The 12,358-nt window shown below is 47.5% G+C and overlaps 1 non-coding gene across 1 annotated transcript; it reads right to left on the bottom strand.

Annotated features, from left to right (window-relative positions):
- Positions 1–2,491: 2,491 nt before the first annotated feature.
- Positions 2,492–2,598, bottom strand: LOC129394535 (U6 spliceosomal RNA). The gene has a single exon (XR_008621822.2). It is a non-coding gene; the product is annotated as a U6 spliceosomal RNA (small nuclear RNA).
- Between the last annotated feature and the right edge of the window lie 9,760 nt (positions 2,599–12,358).

The raw sequence follows: 12,358 nt of genomic DNA, 5'->3' as shown, positions 1-12,358 counted from the left end.
GGGATTACAGGCATGAACCATCATGCCCAGCCTGATTTTTCGATTTTCTTTCTTTTCTTTCTTTCTTTTTTTTTCTTTTCTTTTTTTAATAAAAACTAGGTCTCACCATGTTGCTCAGGCTGGTCTCAAACTCCTGGACTCAAGCAATCCTCCCATTTCAGCCTCCCAAAGTGCTGGGATTACAGGGGAGAGCCACAGTGCCTGGCCTAACCACACAAATTTTGACTCCAGAACTCAAGTAGGATTTCTTGGGCAAGGACATCTCACACAAGTCCTTGCAGTTTGCTCCTGGAAAAGATATGTCTGTGCTGTCCCTGCAGAGAGAGGATAAGAAAGTGTGCATTTGACCTCCCAGCCTTCATCTATTAATGTCCTTTTTCCTGCTGTTGTATTGTATCCTCCACTGTAATAAATCTTCACTAGAGTAGAACTTGATCTGGAGTCACATGGGTCCTTCCAGGGAATCACCAAACTAGTCGTATGTGACCATGAAGACAAGAAATTGCTTTATTAAAACTATGAATTCAAGGCCAGGCGTGGTGGCTCATGCCTGTAATCCTAACAATTTAGGAGGTTGAGGTGGGTGGATCACCTGAGGTCTGGAGTTTGAGACCAGCCTGGCCAACATGGTGAAACCCTGTCTCTACTCAAAATACAAAAAATTAGCCCAGTGTGGTGGTGGGCACCTGTAGGCCCAGCTACTTGGGAGGCTGAGGCAGGAGAATTGTTTGAACCCAGGAGGTGAAGGTTGTTGTGAGCTGAGATTGCGCCATTGCACTTCAGCCTGGGTGACAGACGACTGAGACACCATCTCAAAAAAAAAAAAAAAAAAAAGAATTCTGCTGGGCCTAGTGGCTCATGCCTGTAATCTTAACACTTTGGGAGGCCAAGACAGGTGGACTGCTTGAGCTCCAGGAGTTGGAGACCAGTCTGGACAACTTGGCAAAACCCTGTCTTTACAAAAAATAAAAAAATTAGCCGGGTGTGGGGGCAGGTGCCTGTAGTCCTAGCTACTCAGGAGGCCGAGGTGGGAGGAACACCTGAGCCCAGGAAGTCAAGGATGCAGTGAACCGTGATTGTGCCACTGCACTCCAGTGGGTGACAGAGTGAGATGCAGTCTCAAAATAAAATAAAGTGAAAAATGATGAATTCAATTTTTAACATTGTTACAAGATTTTAAAAATTATGGTTCATATTGAGTATTTTTTTGGTAGTTTGTAGTTTTCAAGGAATTGGTCCATTTCATCCAACTGGTTGTATTTACATAGGTAGAGTCGCTTACTATTTCCTTACTATCCTTTTACTAGATTTTTTTTTTTTTTTGCTTTTTTTTGTTTTTGTTTTTTGGTTGTTTGTTTTTTGAGATGGAGTCTCTCTCTGTCACCCAGGCTGGAGTGCAATGGCACAATTTTAGCTCACTGCAACCTCTGCCTCCCTGGTTCAAGTGATTCTGGTGCCTTGGCCTCCCAAGTACCTGGGATTACAGGTGCCTGCCACCACACCTGGCTAATTTTTTTTTTTTTTTTTTTTTTTCGAGACAGAGTTTTGCTTTGTCTCCCAGGCTGGAGTGCAGTGACCGATCTCCACTCACTGCAACCTCCACCTCCCGGGTTCAATCGATTCTCCTGCCTCAGCCTCCCAAGTAGCTGGGACTATAGGCACCCACCACCATGACCAGCTAATTTTTGTATTTTTAGTAGAGATGATGTTTCACCATGTTAGCCAGGATGGTCTCAATCTCCTGACCTCATGATCCACCTGCCTTGGCCTCCCAAAGTGCTTGGATTAGAGGTGTGGGCCACCATGCCCAGCCTAATTTTTGTATTTTTAGTAGAGACGGAGTTTCATCAAGTTGCCCAGGCTGGTCTTGAATCCCTGACCTCAGGTGATCTACCCGCGTTGGCCTCCCAAAGTGCCAGGATTACAGGCATGAGCCACTGCACCTGGTCTTGTTTTGTCGTTTTGTTTTGTTTTGAGGTTTTGAGATGGAGTTTGGCTCTTGTCATCCAGGCTGGAGTGCCCTGCCACGATCTTGGCTCACTCCAACCTCCCCCTCCCAGGTTCAAGCGATTCTCCTGCCTCAACCTCCTAAGTAGCTGGTACATATGCCCAGCCCTCTTTTTTTAAGACAGAGTCTCACTCTGTTGCCCAGGCTGTGTGCAGTGACACAGTCTCAGCTCACTGCAGCCTCTGCCTCCTGGACTCAAGTGATCCTCCCAACTCAGCCTCCCTAGTAGCTGGGACTAAAAGTTGTGTACCACCATGCCTGACTAATTTTTTGTATTTTTTAAAATTTATTTATTGTTGCACGAGGGGGCAGGTGGCAAGGTGCCATGCCTGAGTGGGGATAGCCAGATTGTTCTCCAGTCTCCAACCTTAGTGGTGCAATGGGAGACGAACATGGAAAGGGTATGGCATCATGGGCCCTGTGACGTTATGGCAGGATCCGGGGAAGGGAAGCAAAGCGAAGTAGCAGGCAGCAGACTGTGGCAAGTATATGGGATGCATCACGAATCTGCATGTTATCTTTGCACAGGGGCCATGCTAATCTTCACTGTATCGTTCCAATTTTAGTACATGTGCTACCGAAAAGAGCGCAATTTTTGTGTTTTTTGTAGAGAGAGGGTCTTGCCATGTCACCCAGGCTGGTCCCAAACTCCTGAATTGAAGTTATTTGACCACCTCGGCCTCCGAGTGCTGGGATTACACGCATGAGCCACTGCACCTAGACTCAAATGGAAATTTTAAAACAAAAATACAATAACAAAAATTTAAAACTCACTAGATGGACTCAATACTATGAAGAGGAGGAAGAGTCAGGAGACAAAAGTGGATTGATAGAAAGCACTCAAACTGGCCGGTCACGGTGGCTCACACCTGCAATCCTAGCACTTTGGGAGGCTGAGGTGGTGGATCACTTGAAGTCAGGAGTTCAAGACCAGCCTGGCCAACACGGTGAAACCCTGTCTCTATTAAAAATACAAAATTAGCCAGGCATGGTGGCACATGCCTGTAATCCCAGCTATTCGGGAGGCTGAGGCAGGAGAATTGCTTCAACCTGGGAGGCAGAGGTTGTGGTGAGCTGAGATCGCACCATTGCACTCTAGCCTGGGCAACAAGAGCAAAACTCTCTCTCAAAAAAAAAAAAAAGTACCCAAACTGACAGCTGGCACGGTGGCTCACATCTGTAATCCAAGCACTTTAGGAGGTGGAGGTGGGTGGATCACCTGAAGTCAGGAGTTTGAGACCAGCTTGGCCAACATGGTGAAATCCCATCTCTACTAAAAATACAAAAATAAGCTGAGTGTGGTGGTGTGTGCCTGTAATCCCAGTTACTCAAGAGGTTGAGGCAGAAGAATCACTTGAACCAAAAAGTCAGAGTTTGCAGTGAGCTGGGATCACGCCACTGCACTCCAGCCTGGTGACAAACTGAGACTCCCATCTCAAAAAAAAAAAAGTCCAGGCATGGTGGTGGGCGCCTGTAATCCCAGCTACTTGGGAGGTTGAGGCAGGAGAATCATTTGAACCCAGGAGGCAGAAGCAGAGGTTGCATTGAGGCAAGATCCCACCACTACACTCCAGCCTGGATGACAGAGTGAGACTGTTTCTCAAAAAAAAAAAAAGAAAAAACATAAATAAAGGAGGCTGGTGGCTACTGGGGAACATGCCCCCAGGGATACTGCAGTGGCTGCTTCATTCACTCCTTTATTCTTTTCATATCTTTGGAGCATCTATTCTGTGTCTGGCACTACTCTTTGTGGGGGGATAGAGGACAGGGTAACCTTGGGGAGGACAGAGGTGGGTCAGGGAAGTAGCAGCTGCTACTTGAGATTACAGGAGTGTGTGTGTCCCAAGGTTCCAGAGGGAGCTTAGGCGGGGACACTGGGAAAGAGGGAGGAAGACCCTGATCTAATGACTGCCTACCACATGTCAGGCTGGCAGGCGCTGTCTCACAGAAACCTTGCAAGCTTGGTCCTGTTTTCCTCACTTTGCAAATGGAGAAAATAAGGTAAGTGCACAGCTGGTAAGAGGTAGAGCCAGTTCTGAGGCTGGGTTGGCCTCACTCCAAATCCCATATCTTTTATTTATTTATTTTTTTAATTTTTATTTTTTTCTGAGACGGAAACTTTCTCTGTCACCCAGGCTGGAGTGCAGTGGCCTGATCTCGGCTCACTGCAACCTCTGCCTCCTGGGTTCAGGCAATTCTCCTGCCTAAGCCTCCCGAGTGGCTGGGATTACAGGTGCATGCCACCGCACTTAGCTAATTTTTGTATTTTTAGTAGAGATGGGGTTTCACCATGTTGGCCAGGCTGGTCTCGAACTCCTGACCTCAGGTGATCCATCTGCCTTGGCCTCCCAAAGTGCTGGAATTACAGGTGTGGGCCACTGCATCTGGCCTCTTTTTTTTTTTTTTTTTTTTTAGTATTTTTTACAGACAGGGTCTAACCCTGTCACCCAGGCTCTAGTGCACCAGTGTGATCATGGCTCCCTCCAGTCTCAACCTTCTGGGCTCAAGCTATCCCCCTGTCTCAGCCTCCCAAGCGGCTGGGATTACAGGCATGCACCACCACACCTGGCTAATCTTTGTTTTTTGTAGAGATGAGGGTCTTACTATATTCCCCAGGCTGGCCTCAAACCCCTGGCCTCAAACAATCCTCCCGCCTCAGCCTCCCAAAATCCTGGGATTACAGGCATGAGCCACAGTGCCTGGCTTGAATCCCGTTTCTTTCCACCATCACAAGGAACAGAACTAGTCCTTCAGCAGCATTGTCCCTTGGGATGTGTCTGCAGAGGCTTGGGAGACAATGAGAGGCACCCGGTGAACAGGGAGGGGAGGAGATGGAAGAAAGGGCACTGGCTTTTGCAGACCCTTCTTGGGGAACAGGGAAGAACACACTCATTCATTCCTCCATTCACACATTTAGTCAACTTTTTTTAGAGAGAGGATCTCCTTCTGCCAGCCTGGCTGGAGTGCAGTGGCACAATCATAGCTCACTGCACCCTTGAGCTCCTGGGTTCAAGCGACTATCCCACCCTGGCTTCCTGAGTAGCTGGGACTAGAGGTGCACGCCACCACACCTGGCTAAGTGTTTAATATTCTGAAGAGACGGGGTCTCACTATGTTGCCCAGGCTGGTCTCAAACTTCTGGCTTCAAGCGATCCTCCCACATTGGCCTCCCAAAGTGTTGAGATTATAGGTGCAAGCCACTGTAGCTGGCCATATTTAGTAAAATCCTTACTGAGACCTATGGGGTGCCAAGCATGGTGTTGAAGTGCTGGGGATATGCGTGCGTGAGGCTGACACATGCTCACGCTCATGGAGCTTCCATCTGAGAAGGCAGGCAGACACTCCAGTGTGCTAAGTGGTGTGACGGGGGCTCATTGTGCCCCACAGAAGCTCAGAGAATTACATAACACAGAATTGCAGGGTGGAGGGAGACTTCTGGGAAGAGGTAACTGCTTATAAAATACTGGGAAGGTCAGGCACGGTGGCTGACACTGTAATCCCAACACTTTGGGAGGCCGAGGTGGGTGGATCACGAGGTCAAGAGATTGAAACCATCCTGGCCAACATGGCTGAACCCCGTCTCTACTAAAAATAAAAAAATTAGCTGGGTGTGGTGGTGCACCTGTAATCCCAGCTACTTGAGAGGCTGAGGCAGGAGAATTGCTTGAACCCGGGAGGCGGAGGTTGCAGTGAGCCGAGATCATGCCACTGCAGTCCAGCCTGTGCCACAGAGTGTGGCTCCATCTCAAAAAAGAAAAAAAAAAAAAAAAAAGAAATGCTGGGAAGAGCCTTCTGGAAAGTTACATACGGGAGGGTCTGCTGGTGGCAGAGCTGAGTGTTCGCAATCGCAGCTGACATGAACCCAGTGCTGTCTGGTAACCGTATGTGGGGTGGTGGGCAGCAGGGACAAAGGTTAGAAGCGGGGCCAGGACATTGGGGTCTGACAGGCCTTATAAGAGGTTCAGACTGGGTCCAGGGAAATAAGGGGAAACCAGTGAAGGGTGTCAAGTTGGGGGCGATGACCTGCGAAGCCCGAGGCTGCAACACAAGGGGAGAGCTGTCCAAAGGTTTTCCCAGTTCAGGCCGGGCACGGTGGCTCACGCCTGTAATCCCAGCACTTTCGGAGGCCGAGGTGGGTGGATCCCCTGAGGTTAGGAGGTCGAGACCGGCCTGGCCAACATGGTGAAACCTCATCTCTACTCAAAACACAAAAAATTAGCCAGGCATCATGGTGGGTGCCTGTAGTCCCATCTACTTGGGAGGCTGAGGCACAAGAATCTCTTGAACCCGGGAGGCGAAGGTTTCAGTGAGTCAAGGTCGCACCATTGCACTCCAGCATGGGCAGCAGAGCCAGACTCCATCTAAAAAAAAATGCAGCACGCCTGAAGGTCTGCCGGTGGCAGAGGTGAGTGATCGCAATCACAGCTGAGGTAAAGCCACTGCTGTTTGAAAACAGAGTGTGTGGGGTGGCAGGTGACGGGGAAGGAGGTCGGAAGCTGGACCAGGGCATCCAGGCACAGCAGGCCTCATGGGTCCTGGGCAATGATGGGAAATTGGTGAAGGGTGTGAGGCTGGGGGCGATGACCTGCAAAGCCCGAGGCTGCAACACGAGGGGAGAGCTGTCCAAAGATTTGTGAAATTCGGGCAGAACGGTGCAAGAGTGAGCATGTGAGTTGTCTTTTTTTTCCCTCACGAACCAAGGTTTCCAAGAAGCGCACTGAGCAGTGAGCAATAAAGCTAGGAGTGACTAAGGATGATCCAAGTGGGAGCTGCCAGCGCCAGGTGCCAGGGCTACCCTTTCCAGCTTTGGAGCCGATGTTCCTGAGCACACATCCCTCTCTTGTGGCCGAGAGCGGTATTGCCGCTGAAGAGACGGTGCTGGGGACCCCCTGCAGACTCTCATTCTGAAAATCCCAACATACAGGACAGGGGCCGAATGTACCTTGTGGACCCCATGAGATTTCCCACTTCGTTTTTAGAAAAATGTGATTAAGGCCGGGCGGAAAAATGTGATTAAGGCCGGGCGCAGTGGCTCACGCCATTAATCCCAGCGCTTTGGGAGGCCAAGGCGGGCAGATCATTTGATGTCAGATGTTTGAGGCCAGCCTGGCCAATATGGTGAAACCTCGTTTCCACTAAAAATACAAAAATTAGCCTGGCGTAGTGGTGGGCGCCTGTAATCCCAGCTACTTAGAAGGCTGGGGCAGGATAATTGCTTGAACCTGGGAGGCAGAGTTTGCAGTTATCTGAGATCAAGCCAATGCACTCCAGCCTGGAAAACAGCGAGACTCCGTCTCAAAAAAAAGAAAAAAAAAAAAGAAAAAGAAAAAAGAAAAGAAAAAAAAATCTGATTAGTGGGGAAAATCTATATGTATACTTAGAAAAAAGTGCTAGACGGACACTGAAATGTTACCAGTAATTCTTTCAAGAATATGTGACTATTTTTTTTCACTGTCTTTATTATTTATTTATTTATTTACTTACTTATTTATTTTGAGACGGATCTCTCTCTGTCACCCAGGCTGGAGTGCAGTGGCACGATCTCGGCTCACTGCAACTTCTGCCTCCCGGGTTCACATCATTCTCCTGCCTCAGCCTCCCAAGTGGCTGGGACTACAGGTGCCCGCCACCACACTTGGCTAACTTTTTGTATTTTTAATAGCGATGGGGTTTCACTGTGTTAGCCAGGATGGTCTCCATCTCCTGACCTTGTGATCTGCCCAACTCGGCCTTTCAAAGTGCTGGGATTACAGGCGTGAGCCACCGTGCCTTGTCTCTTTATATGTATTTCAAAATGTTCTATTTCATTTCATGCCAGACTTTTGTTGATAAGAAAAAAAATTGTATTATGATTAAAAAACAAAAAAGGCCAGGAGCAGTGGCTCATGCCTGTAATCCCAGGACTTTGGGAGGCCGAGGTGGGCGGATCACCTAAGGTTGGGAGTTCAAGACCAGCCTGACCAACATGGAGAAACCCCGTCTCTACTAAGAATACAAAATTAGCCAGGAGTGGTGGTACATGCCTGTAATACCAGCTACTCCAGAGGCTGAGGCAGGAGAATGGCTTGAACCCGGGAGGTGGAGGTTGCGGTGAGCCGAGATTGCGCCATTGCACTCTAGCTTGGGTGACAGAGCGAGACTCAGTCTCAAAAAAAAAAAAAAAAAAAAAAAAAAAGCCTGATCCCTGAATGCTCAGGGAGACTGATTTGAGTAATAATAAAACTCAGGTCTCCAGCACAGCCGCCTCCCTGTGAATTATTCTCTATGGCAATTCCTGTCTTGGTAAATGAGCTGTCTCTAGGCAGCAGGCAAGGCGAACCTGTTGGGCGGTTCCACTCTTCCTTGGGCCCCTCAACTTCCTTGGACTTTGTAGGGAGGTTTGCATACCTGCCCACCTGGGAACATCCTTCCTCCTATTGTAACTGCCCAAGGGGTTCACGTTGCCCGCAGCCTAGACAGAGTCGATTTATCAAGACAGGGGAAAAGGGATAAAGAGTAATTCACAGGGCTGGGCATGGTGCCTCACACCTGTAATCTCAGCACTTTGGGAGGCCAAGGCGGGCAGATCACCTGAAGTCATGAGTTAGAGACTAGCCTGACCAACATGGAGAAACTCCGTCTCTACTAAAAAATTTAGCCGGGCATGGTGGCACATGCCTGTAATCCCAGCTACTGGGGAGGCTGAGGCAGGAGAATTGCTTGAACCTGGGAGGTGGAGGTTGCGGTGAGCTGAGATTGAGCCACTGCACTCCAGCCTGGGCAAGAAAAGTGAAACTCCATCTCAAAGAAGAAGAAAGAAAGAAAACACACACACACACACACACAGAGTAATTCACACAGAGCTGGCTGTGCCAGAGACCAGAGTTTTATTATTACTCAAATCATTCTCCCCAAAAATTCAGGGATCAGAGTTTTTAAGGATAATTTGGTGGGTAGGGGGCCAGTGAATCGGGAGTGCTGACTGGTTGGCTGGGGGATGAAATCACAGAGAGTTGAAGCTGTTCTCTTCTGCTGAGTCAGTTCCTGGGTGTGGGGGCCACAGACCTGGTTGACGAGTAAAGATGGGGCCATCCGGTTTTTAGAAATGCAAAAACCTGAAGATCCATTTCGAAAGGCCAATCTTAGGTTCACAATAGTGATGTTGCCTTCGAGAATGATTGCAGAAGTTGCAAATCTTATGACGTCCAGAATAATGGCTGGTAATATTTAGAATTCCAGCCCCTCTTATTCTAACTTGATGACTGGTGGCCTTTCGTTCATTTTACAAGAACAGTTTAGCTTTTGGGAAGGGCTATTATATTTAGTTTAAACTACAAACTAAATTCCTTCCCGAGTCTAGTTCAGCCTACATCCGGGAATGGATGAGGACAGTTTAGACGTTAGATGCAAGATGGAGTTGGTTAGGTCTGATGTCATTCACTGTCATAATTTCCTTAGTTATAATTTTGCAAAGGTGATTTCACTGTTCTCGCTCCAGGGATTGTGGAAAGGGAAGGTCAAGTGTCAGAGAAGAGTCTTTCAGGCTAGAGTGAGGCCTCTGTTCTTGGAGTGGGTGGTTGGAGACCAGGACAGAGGGGTCCCCCCGTTTAGACATGGTCTTGTAGTGCTGGCCTCTGGCTACCCTAAGCACGAAAAGCCTCGCCCCCACTTATCCTCACTTGAGGCTCCTCTTCCCTCAATGCTGGGGCACCTGGCTGGGCGCAGTGGCTCACGCCTGTAATCTCAGCACTTTGGGAGGCCGAGGTGGATGGTTCATGAGGTCAGGAGTTCGAGACCAGCCTGGCCAACATGGCAAAACCCCATCTCTACTAAAAATACAAAAATTAGCCGGGTGTGGTGGCAGGCACCTGTAATTCCAGCTACTCTGGAGGCTGAGGCAGGAGAGTCACCTGGACCCAGGAGGCGGAGGTTGCAGTGAGCTGGGACTCCGCCATTGTACTCCAGCCTGGGCGACAGAGTGAGACTCTATCTCAAAAAAAAAAAAAAAGACTGGGGACTCTGAGGAAGGACATAGATGAGGACACAAAAGCAACTCTCTCTTTTTTTTCTTTTTTGAGACTGAGTTTCACTCTTGTCACCCAGGCTGGAGTGCAATGGCATGATCTTGGCTCACTGCAACCTCCGCCTCAAGGGTTCAAGTGATTCTCCTGCCTCGCCCTCCTGAGTAGCTGGGATTACAGGCACCCACCACCACACCTGGCTAGTGTTTGTATTTTTTACAGATGTAGAGATGGGATTTCACCAGATTGGCCAGGCTAGTCCCAAACCCCTGACCTCGGGTGATCTTCCTGCCTCAGTCTCCCAAAGTGTTGAAATTACAGGCATGAGCCACCGTGCCTGGCCAAGCAACTCTCATTTTCTGCATGTCCTTGAATTTCAGGTGTGAATACTGCTTCTCCAAAGTCCCCTGAACACAGGGACACAAGTGCAGTCACATGACTTAGGCTTCTAATTCTGCCGTAACTCCTTTTCTTTTAAACATTGATTTTTTTTTTTTTCTTTCATTTTTGAGACAGGTTCTCGCCTGTCACCCAGGCTGGAGTGCAGTGGCCCGGCCCAATCTTGGCTCACTCTGCAACCTCCACCCCCACAGGCTCAAGGGATCCTCCCACCTCAGCCTCCTGAGTCCCAAATAACTGGGACCACAGGCATCTGCCACTTTTTTTTTTTTTTTTTTGTATTTGGCTTTTTTTTTTTTTTTTTTTTTTTTTTGTATTTTTATACAGACAGAGTCTTGCTACGTTGCCCAGGCTGGTCTAGAACTCCTCAGCTCAATATTCCACCCACCTCGACCTCTCAAAGTGCTGGGATTACAGGCCTGAACCACTGTGCCCGGCCTGCAGCCTGGATTTTTAATGAGATCTCAGGTCATTTGTGTGCACACTGAACTTTGATAAACTCTTATTTATTTATTTATTGAGAGGGAGTCACACTCTGTCACCCAGGCTGGAGTACAGTGGCGAGATCTCCAGCTCACTGTAACCTCTGCCTCCCAGGTTCAAGCGATTCTCCTCCCTCAGCCTCCAAGTAGCTCCAAGATTACAGGCGCACACCACGCCTGACTAATTTTTGTATTTTTTTTTAGTAGAGACGGCGTTTCACCATGTTGGCCAGGCTGGTCTGAAACTCATGACCTCAAGTTATCTGCCCACCTTGGCCTCCCAGAGTGCTGGGATTACAGGTGTGAGCCATTGTGCCCAGCCCAAGAAACTCTGATTTAAAATGTAGTACTCAATAAATTGATGAAGAAGGTAGTTGAAACAATCTCTGTGACAGTTTAGAGTTTAAAATATTTCCATATTTGTTATTTCATTTTATCTTTTTTTGTTTTGTTTTATTTTTTTGAAACAATCTTGCTCTTTGCCCAGGCTGGAGTGCAGTGATGTGATCTCGGCTCACTGCACCTCGGCCTCCCAAAGTGCTGGGAGCCTGAGCCACAGTGCCTGGCCGGGAGTGCTGTCTTTTTATTAACACCTGTATGTCCTTAGTTACCAGCATAGCCTTCTGTTATAGCAGAGTAGCCCGCCTTACAGATAGAAAGGTCTTCCAGTGTTCCACAGAGTATAATGTTGTCCAGGGGCTTTGCCCGAACAATTCTGAAACATGGACATTCAAGTTGCAATGTATGTGAATGAGTCATAGTTTTCTTTCCGATGCACAGGGCTTCAGTGTTCTACTTGGTCACTTGGTCTAAAGATCTCTGAGGCATGTTCTGTCTGCAACGTACTTGCCCAGCATCTCCCGGGTGGCTCCACTTCTAAAATGGGTAACACTTTCTTTACTGGCCAGGTTTTTATTTAAAGAAAAAATCAAAAAAGTAGACAAGCCACTAGTGAATCTAATCAATTCAAAAGGAAGAAAACACAAATATGTAAAATAAGACATCTTTGGGGGGAAGATCCGAAAAGGGGGAAAAGTTTAAAAGTCACAAGGTGATTTTCCCAATTTTAAGCAAATACATGTGAGAATCTAGATAAAATGGATAACTCAGAAAACACAACCTATCAAAATTGACCTGAGCGACATTAAAAAACAGAGAATAGGAAAAAAGTAGTAGAGCACTGCTACTGAATGCACCAAGCCAGGCTGGTGGATTCTACCAAACTTTAAAGATTAGTCAATCCCAATATTTCTTAAATAAGTTCAGAGCACTAGAAACAAATAAAAACAAAAAGCTTCCAAATTGATTCTTATGAAATAAGTATAATGTATTTTCCAAAACCTGATATTGTATCAAGAACTTTAGATTTATGAATATTGAGATATATCCCTTAAATAAAATATTGGCAAGCAATCCAAATGAACATTATAAAAAAATAGTCCATCATAATTCAGAGAGTTTTATTCCAA

Source organism: Pan paniscus, chromosome 19 (genome assembly GCF_029289425.2).
Source record: "Pan paniscus chromosome 19, NHGRI_mPanPan1-v2.0_pri, whole genome shotgun sequence".
NCBI classification, from domain to species: domain Eukaryota; kingdom Metazoa; phylum Chordata; class Mammalia; order Primates; family Hominidae; genus Pan; species Pan paniscus.
Note: the sequence above shows the minus strand (reverse complement) of the source record. Positions and strands in the feature narration are given on the sequence as shown.